The 9193-nt window shown below is 37.4% G+C and overlaps 1 non-coding gene across 1 annotated transcript; it reads left to right on the plus strand.

Moving 5' to 3' along the window:
• Positions 1–8345: 8345 nt before the first annotated feature.
• Positions 8346–8447, plus strand: LOC111724877. Its single transcript, XR_002773087.1, has one exon. It is a non-coding gene; the product is annotated as a small nucleolar RNA U13 (small nucleolar RNA).
• Positions 8448–9193: the final 746 nt, after the last annotated feature.

Raw genomic sequence — 9193 nt, forward strand, 5'->3', positions numbered from 1 at the left:
CCAGCAGTGCTGCTAGTGCTGGGGAGCACAGATCCCAAGTTCAGCTCATTGCGTCAGAGTCTCTCTTTCATTAATGTCGTTTTCCCCAGAAAGTGATCAGGACTGCTTAGTGCTCTGCTAACAGGTTATGAGCTCCTAGAAGAATAAGGCTACATCTAATCGATTGTTTTATCATTGATGCTAAGAAAAAATGGTATATATAGGTATTTTGAATAAGTTATTTTTTTCTAGTGAATGCGTAAACGCATTACTATGATTATTTGTGCAACTAATTTACCTTTCAGAATCATTTTTATTATGTATCCATTGAAAATATGTGACATTGAAAAATAACTGCTTGCAATTTGCCTAACATTGATTAAATAGAAATATATTCCTATGTCACTTTTCATTCATATTCACATATTATCCAAAATATAATAAATATTTATAAGTGACATGTCTCTGATAAGAAATATTGATAAATATTTTAAGACATTCTTTCATTCAGTCTGTCATTTGATATATTTAGGATGCAAAGTACCTTTCAATCTGTCATTTTATCATATTTATGATGCAAAGTACCTTTAGTTCCCACAGTTACTTGATGAATAAATAGTTTTTATCTGATCTTTCTTCAGCTCCATTTATTGGAATTCAAAATGGACTACTCCAAGATTTTCTGTCTCTGTGGGAGCTGTTCTCTGCTCTGATTCCTCTCCAAATTTACCTGGTCTTAGACTCATCTCAACTTTTCATATTCCAATCATTTCATTTCCAAAGTGGGCTGACATATTCATTTTATCTAGATTTATGCAGAATTGGTAAAAATGTGCAGACTGGAAGGATGTGGGTTGATGCACGCAGCTGTCAGATGACTTCCACGCACCACAGAACAACCCATTCCAAGCCTGTTCAATGTCATGATTCATTGAGGGTTTGGCCCACCTGTGAATGGGAACAAAGCACTAATGACAACACTTTTAGCAGTGGTCCAAAGAAAACAGTTGCTGAAACGAAATGCTGAAATCAGTTTCCTTGAGTTTATCCCATGGATGGAAGGTGACATGTAGAATGTTTCTGTAATAAACCAGGGAAGAGTGATGAGTGGTAGAACTATGAGGTGCAGCAGAGACATGGAGGAGAAGTGTGAGAGCTCCTGGGGAGAGAAATCTCCAGGACCTGATGGCCTGCTGCATACACAGATGAAGGGAGAAAGGCGTCAATGGTGACATCCACAATTTTTATGTTTTTTCCTCCAAATTATTCATGAAAATACATATAACCAAACAAAATGACATCGTCAGTAGATCCTGAAATATTGCTTATGTGCTCTGATGAAAATTTTGGTCATTACATTTTGGTGTAACTAGTAATCATTTGAAACATTGGAAATGGGAATACTATTAGATTATCAAAGAGTCAGCGTTCTGAAAGATTTCAGAAAGTTTCCTAAAGAATAAATAAGGACAGGGTGGCCTTCAGGTTACTCTGGAACAAATGAATCAAATCATAAATGCAAAGCCATTTTCTGAGATAACAAATACCTACTCATATTCTTATGCAGTGTTCATGGTTAGGGTATTTATCAGCGAACGCACAGGATACCGTTGTTCTAGATTATAGCAAAACCCATCCCTGAATATTTAGTGATGAGTAAAATCATTATCTTGACCTCACAAAGCACGTCCTTGGGGAAGAGACTTTCACTAATGAGTATAAAACAGATAAATAATTATTGTAGTATCAGTGTATTCCTAGACACATATGCTGGCTTCAGAATCACATCCTTTTACTTTAGAGAGAATTCGTACACCAGGTTATGAGGAAAATTTAAATATATGATGCTATCAATTTTGAATTATTATTTATGAGAGAGATAATAATAAGTCTTAGCCAGGTATTCATTCTTGTTTTCTGGATTTAATGTTTGTTGTTCGATTTTCAACTAATATTTTGTTCTATTATTTATAATATTGATTACCCATTCCTAGCTTTGATTTCCTAGACACAGCGTTCATATTTTGAAGATTAGAGCTAGTTACTTCTGGATCTTGGATTCTAATTTGATCTTATTCAAAAGCACATGGAAAGCCAAATTGAATGGATGAAAATGCAAATGTCTGGGGGAAAAGAAACCCCCAGCACGTTCTATTCTCCCATCCTTTAATGTAGTTAATTGTTCTGAAACCCAGATTTCTATAAAATTATCAGCTGGTTGATCTGATTAATATATATTCAGAAGGAAAAAATTGTGATTTGGACTCATATGTTACTCTTCAATCAGGTAATAGTGATGTGATATTGGTTCTGAAACAATTGAAAAATGCACCATACACGGACTTTCACTAAACAGAATCTCTGTTAGTATCTACTCATTTCTTCATTTAAGATTATATCACGTTCATATTTATTACATATAGGGAATTTATCATTTTTCCTTCTGATGTTTTAATAATGTTACCAATGATAATGTATTTCATTATTAATTATTTTTGTGGGACATGCTGAATAACTTTTAGCATGTTTTAAGAAACTCTACTAGGCCAAGGGTCTTGTACTCAAGGGAAGACAATGTCATGGAAGAGGAGAAATAAAACCAAGGAGTTGTTCTCAAGATGGACATCCCCGTGGATAACTGGAGTTCAATTCCATTAAGAGCCTCTGGGATGCTGTGTAAATACATTCCAGATAGGAAAGAAGAGATATTGATTCATGGATTCTCATGATGCTGCTTAGACCTCTTGCTGTCTCACACTGGATGGAATGGAGTAGTAGATTCCAGCAGGCAAAATACCACCTGGAGGCACAGAAGTTCCAGCAGAAAATGAGCTGCCTGGGCTGCTGAAGCTAAGGTGAGGTGCTAACAGCTTGTGTCTACTCCGAAATGGCTGCCATGGCAACTCTGGAGTCCCTTTATTGGCCAAGAGGGTGTGAAGTGGGTGCAAGAGATTTTGAATCCAGTAGAGATAGGATCATTTGAGCATCTTGACTAAACTAAAATAGAACCTGGTTGTCTGATTCTCACATCTTGCTTCTGACTAAATGAAAAGAGTTTCTATTAATATTTGGTGAACACTAAACTACACCTCCATTCTTTCCTTCAGAGCTTTACAGGTTTTCATTTGTTTCATGCTTCTCACTGGATTGGGCCTGAGAAGATTATTCGGTGGGATCTCTGTTCTTACTGAGGACCAACGTTGACAAAGAAAGATGGAGCCCTGGTACCAGAGTTGAGAAATTTGTGTTAACACTTTCATTTCATGTTGACTGTCAAGTAATCCACACTAAGTCATACAGAGAAGACAGAAAAGATCTTTTTTGCTGCTGAAAAAATAAGTTCCTTTTTCACCAAATAATAATGGCAGTGAGAGAGATTAACAGTTTGAGAGCTTATATGTGCCTGCATTGCTTCAAAGTAATTATTAAGATCCATCTCCTCTTCTATGTTGAGTAAATATTGAACATTTACACATTGCCATTCATTTGCTATCAATTTTTTTTAAAAAATTGCATTTGTTTAAATGAAAATTACTGAGCTGTGATGATTTCATTGTCAAGAATGTATCTTTGTGCTTACTAAACTGAATACATTTAAAAATATATATGTTTATTTTCATTTCTTGTTACTTTGGCTCAAAGCCTTTATACATGACAATTATATTGCTCAGAAACTTTTCTAAAACCCAACCTCCATTGCACCTTATAATTACTACACCTCATTAATGTTTCAACTCTGAGAAGATTTCTGATAAATTTTCTCATGCCCCCAACATTATTTAATACTACTTTGTACATTTTTTATTTAAATAAGTATGAATTTTTACTTTTTTGTGTAATTCCATGATTGCACTGCGTATTTAGTTCTAAACATAGTGCCTGGAATATCTTGGCAAATATTTGTTTCATAATTAAAATGCAACATATTAAAATAAAAATATAAATTCTAAATACTTAATTTTAACTCATGTAGCATAATAAAAATAATACATGCCTGTAGTCTATAAGATAATATAAATGGAAAACTCCACACATTTTTTACATTATATTATTTTTATTGATTTATTAGATGGTAATGCCCTAACATTTGGTGCTATAATGTGATATGTTTGCCATACAATGCCCTGCATTGCTACAATTCACTTGGTTTGAAACCTGGATTGGTAAAATAAGATAATATCTGATTAGGTGAAAAAGTGGTTATTTCATTATATTTGTATTACATTATTTGAAAGTATAAGAGGGGAATATCTTCTTAAAATAAAATTTGTCTGAAACATAATCTGTTTACAGATTGTGGAGACACATAATTATTAAACCTGAAATTATCCCTGGTGATAATTATGTATGAACATGACATTCTTGAGGTCAATACAAATGGCTGACAGTTGAACCATACTTGACAACTTCTTTAGGCTGAGATGACAACAGTTAAATTAAAATCTATACTTGAAATACCACATGACAAAGCATCATTTATAAGTGAGGTGTCGGGTCTTTTAAGGTGATGCTAGACTTACTGACAACACTGGAAAGAAGAACACTAGCTATGAGTTTGGGAGACACTATTAATGACTGTGGCCCCAGAAAGTAACATTTCTGGTTTCCAATTTCCTATGCCTGATAAGAAAACAAATTGCTAGTTCTTGTTGTGTAGACTGATTGTGGGGCTTAAATTAGCTAATATTTATAAAGTTCTTAGAACCATACTGACTTCTTAGTAAGGACCATATATTGCACTAAGCAATATGTAAAATATGGATCTTTTTCAGAAGCAAAATATTATGGAGGTATTTATAAACTAGGGTGAACAGAATAAAGAAATAATGTATTTATCAGAGATCACCAGGGCTTCTGAACAACTAATTTAGCTTGTCACAGAGAAAATGGCCTGGGAAGTTAATTCTACCTCACTAAGTTAGAATATTTGGCCTGGGAAAATGTCCAAGTATTCTGATGTTATCTGTGTATGTGCCAGAAATATGACCAGCAGAATACTTCAGTATTGAGCATTCTTCAAGACACAAACCCAGGCATATCCTGTTGAAAATGGTCCAAGAATCCTGACTCTCTTTGGAGGTATGCCACAGTGTTCCTTCAACATCTACACGGATTCTGAATTGTGGGTGGGTTTCGCCTTTGAAATGCTTCATGATACAACTGAGAGCAAGTTACTTAAATTAGGGTCCAAAAGGAGAGTTTGAATTTTACATCCCAGTAAAGGAGAATGTGATGCTCACAACTGCAGGGAGAATGGGGACTGAAGACCCCTAATTGGCAAGGAAGAACACCCCCTAGAAAAGGGGAAAAACAGAGAAATAAGCCAAGCAAGGTAGAATAAAAACAATTTAGCCAGCTTACTTTTAAAATAACAGTTGAATTACTTGTCTGGGCAGTTATTGGTTTTACCAAAAGCCTGGCCTGTAAGGGATCCAGCTTGCAAAAACACCCTTGCTAAGCTCTCTGAGCATTAACCAGGGCAACCCCTGCCCAGTTAACAGTCAACAACCTTCCAGAAGCAAATACCCACTGTGGAGATTTGTGTTATGAGCAGGGCAGAGATCAAGGGAATAACTCTAGCTCTGAGATATGGGCAGGAGGCTTGTACCCTAACAAGGGAGGAAAACACCTCTGGGTGGAGATAAGGGGAAAATTCCTCTTTTCCACTGATTCTTCAAAGGACACCTGACGCCACCTCGTCTGCTCCACAGAGAAACTAGAGGGGTCTAACCTCCCCCAAGGGATCTGCATGAGCAACCACAGACAGGAGGCTGCCCCCATACAAGGCTCAGGTTCTGGATTTCTTAAGGCTGCCCAGATCTTAAAGTTAATGATTATAGGTAGAATAGGAGCTAACATACCTTCACAGAGATGCTGCTGACATTTTTACTCCCTTCTCTAGTTTACCCCCTTGGCTAAATAAGAAAATAGCCTTCAACAAAAGCTGAGTGGAACATGCACTCACTGAGGCCCCACACACTAGTGGTGGACCCCTGTATCCACTCTTTAAAACTCTATTCGGTGTCCTGAATCTTTATCTCTCACCTCTTCCCCTTTCATTTTTCCCAGTCAGTCACCACTATTTCCACAGGTGTTGAAGGACCCTGCCTCTGGGGTGTCACCCCAACACCCAACCTGAGAATGTGGGTTATGCAGTGCCCAAGGAGAGGCAAAAGGCAGCCAAAACCAAGTCTTTGTTACATGCAAATGAATCCAACTGGATGAATTGTATATACCCAATCCTTTCAATTATGATTGGTTGAAATAGTGGAGTCCTGATTTGGTTGTTTCCAAATCCAAAGTCACAATCCCTTTCTGATGTTTCTTTAAAAAATAGGGGGAGAATTCCAGCTAAAGTTTCTCTTTTCATGAACAACAGGAACCAGTTTGACTTGATTTCAGAAACGGAGGTCCTCTCACACTGGTAAAATATTTTCCAAGAACACAGACTACATAATCACCCAGATATAGCCAAGTGGCTCTGTTTTAACTCTGAGGACTTCACCTCGTCATGAGAAGTCCATTTCACCTGTCAGTGGGAGACATACTTGAACACCAATTCTCACTTCCTTTGAATTATCTACTAGTGGACATGTGACCAAGCTATGATCAATAAAACATAAGATATAAGCTTCTTGAGGTTTCTGAGAAAGATAGTCCTTCCTGGAGCAAGGGGGATGGGATCAGATTCCTCTGAGAACAAAGCCCTTTGCTCCCTCAGGCCACCTGTACATGTAGCACCCCCACTGTGGACATTGGTGGTGTCCACAGGTGCAGTGTCCACAGGTGCAGTGGACCCACTTAGAACTTCTGGAGCAAGTGTGCTGAGGAAAGCCAGTAGCAGGGCTGTGGAGGCTGATAGAACACAAGGACTCAAAAATCTTAGTCCTTGTTAATACTGCTGAGACATTGACAGGCCACCTCATGACTGTTTCATTAAACCAATAATGTTTAAATGTGCATACCAACCCCAAATTGGCTAGCTTGGAGCCCCATTCCAAACAGGAGCTGAGGTGCTCCACAATGCACACTTCACCTTATCTTACAACTGAAAAGAAATCTGCTGACATGATAGTAATCCATCTCTCAAAAACTACAAAACTGTCATGCACATCATTACATAGAGTCCTCTCTGAATTCTGGACAACTCTTGAACCATAAAGATTTCTCCTGTCAAAGTAAAAATCATGCTGGAGCAAGTTAAATAGGAAAAAGACATTTTATTCAAAGGTATTCAATAATGAGGAGAGGCCAAAACTGAGCCTGAATTAATCTCCATGGAAATAAAGGGCTATGAGAAGCTTTAAGAGCTGGGTGGGGGAATCTCAGTCTATCTGTGCTTATTAACTGGACTTCTCCAAAGGAATAGTTAAGTTTCTCTATCTTGAGGGCAGAAGGTAGTTCTATAGTTTTATGACTTGGAGCAAGGTCTCCAAGAAGTTTGGCTCCTATCTTCCCAAGGAGATGGACCAAGGGAATGCTGTCATCCTACAGGGTAACATTTCAAAGGGAGGACTCCCAGGTCCTTGAACTATAGAGCCCTGGGTTTTAAAAGTTAAAAGAGGATTTTTAAAAATTTTTGTAGAGACAAATTAGGGACTCATTCTGTTGCCTGAGCTAGAGTGCATTGGCATGGTCATAGCTCACTGCAGCCTCAAATTACTAGACTCAAGTCATCCTCCAGCCTTAGTCTCCCAAGGAGCTAGGACTACAGGTGCATGATATCACATGTAGCTATATTTCCCTTTTAATTTTTATAGAGACAGGGTCTCTCTATGCTGTCCAGACTGTTTTGAACACCTAATGTCAAGCAATTCCCCAGCTTTGTCTCCTAAAATGCTATAATTACAGATGTGAGATATGGCGAAAAACGTCTTTTAAAAAGATTTCTATGTAAATGATAGAGAAATTACCACATTTTGCCACTTTAATGCTCACTTTTCACCCAAGTTTATGAGGGGAAAATGAGGATGCACATTATACATGGGTAGTAAAATTCTGTGTTTATATAAGTTTGGGCCCAAATTGTGGGTGTACCTTACATAGAGAAGCACGTTATTCACAACAAAATAGGGCACAACTTTTCTACAGTTAATCCTCTAAGAAAATTGAGAGGTGGAGCTACTGTGGTTATGTCGTCCAGAATTTATAAAGTTATTTGAGAAGGAGTTCAGGAATGCAGAGTGGGGAGAAGAAGATAATCTACGTTATGTTCAAGCCAAAGGGAGCTTAAGAATTTGTGAATCCAACTTTATTACATTTAAAATTTTTTTCTCTCTTTTTTTGTTACGTTTGTTTTTATTGGAGCTAGTATGAAAGCTATTCTTTGTTTAACAATATATTTTTCACTTATAAATTTAAATGAGATCCTTTTATAGCTCCTATTTGATGATTGGGTTTTCATGTAGATGAATGACCAGTCCCTTTCTCAAACCGTCTTATCATTTTGGCATATTACCTGCCTGACATGAAAAAAAAATCACACATTTTTTAGGTGTGCTTGTTTACACAGTGTTCTAAGTGCTAGAAATATAGTAAGAAAAAAAATTCAACACCCTTTAAAAATCTCTTATCTTGAGTGTGAGAGAGAAGTAAAACAAAGAAATATGTCAGGTGAGCTCTCTATGAGGGGAAACAATTTGGGGTAAGGGAAGAGACAGTGCCGGAGTCCTGGAAGGTGTGTCTGGGGCTGTGACACTGGTTCATTGTGATTAAATGCATCCTAACAACATACAGCCTGACAGGGGCAGAGAAAGTTTGCCTTGAGTTAAGAATAATGTTAAGAATTCTCCGTGTACAACTCATTTAGCCTTGATGGCAATGATGTAAAGACATTTTCTCTATTTTAAAATAAGGGAACTGAGTTACAGAGCTGTTCAATAATACACTCAAGTTCATCCAACTAGTAAGTAATGGGGGTTAATAGTGAACTCAAGCTCTCTGACACCAGATCCATGTTTTAATCACTGCACTATAAAATCTCTCCACGAGAAATCTGTGCTTCACATTCGGCTCAGGTGATTTCAGTCCTGATGGAAGTTTGGAAACAATATGTTGTTGTATACAAACCATTGCACGAAGTCATAATTAGGGAAGGGTGAGGGTGTCAAATAACTAGAAAGTGGGCAATGCCCTCTCTCCAGACCTGGGCAAACTTGAAAGGAGGAGATGAATAAACATGGCCTTGTCTAATTCGTTGTGTATAGATACCCAC

The sequence above is a fragment of the Otolemur garnettii genome, unplaced genomic scaffold (assembly GCF_000181295.1).
Source record: "Otolemur garnettii isolate 467f Iridium unplaced genomic scaffold, OtoGar3 scaffold00027, whole genome shotgun sequence".
Lineage (NCBI taxonomy): Eukaryota > Metazoa > Chordata > Mammalia > Primates > Galagidae > Otolemur > Otolemur garnettii.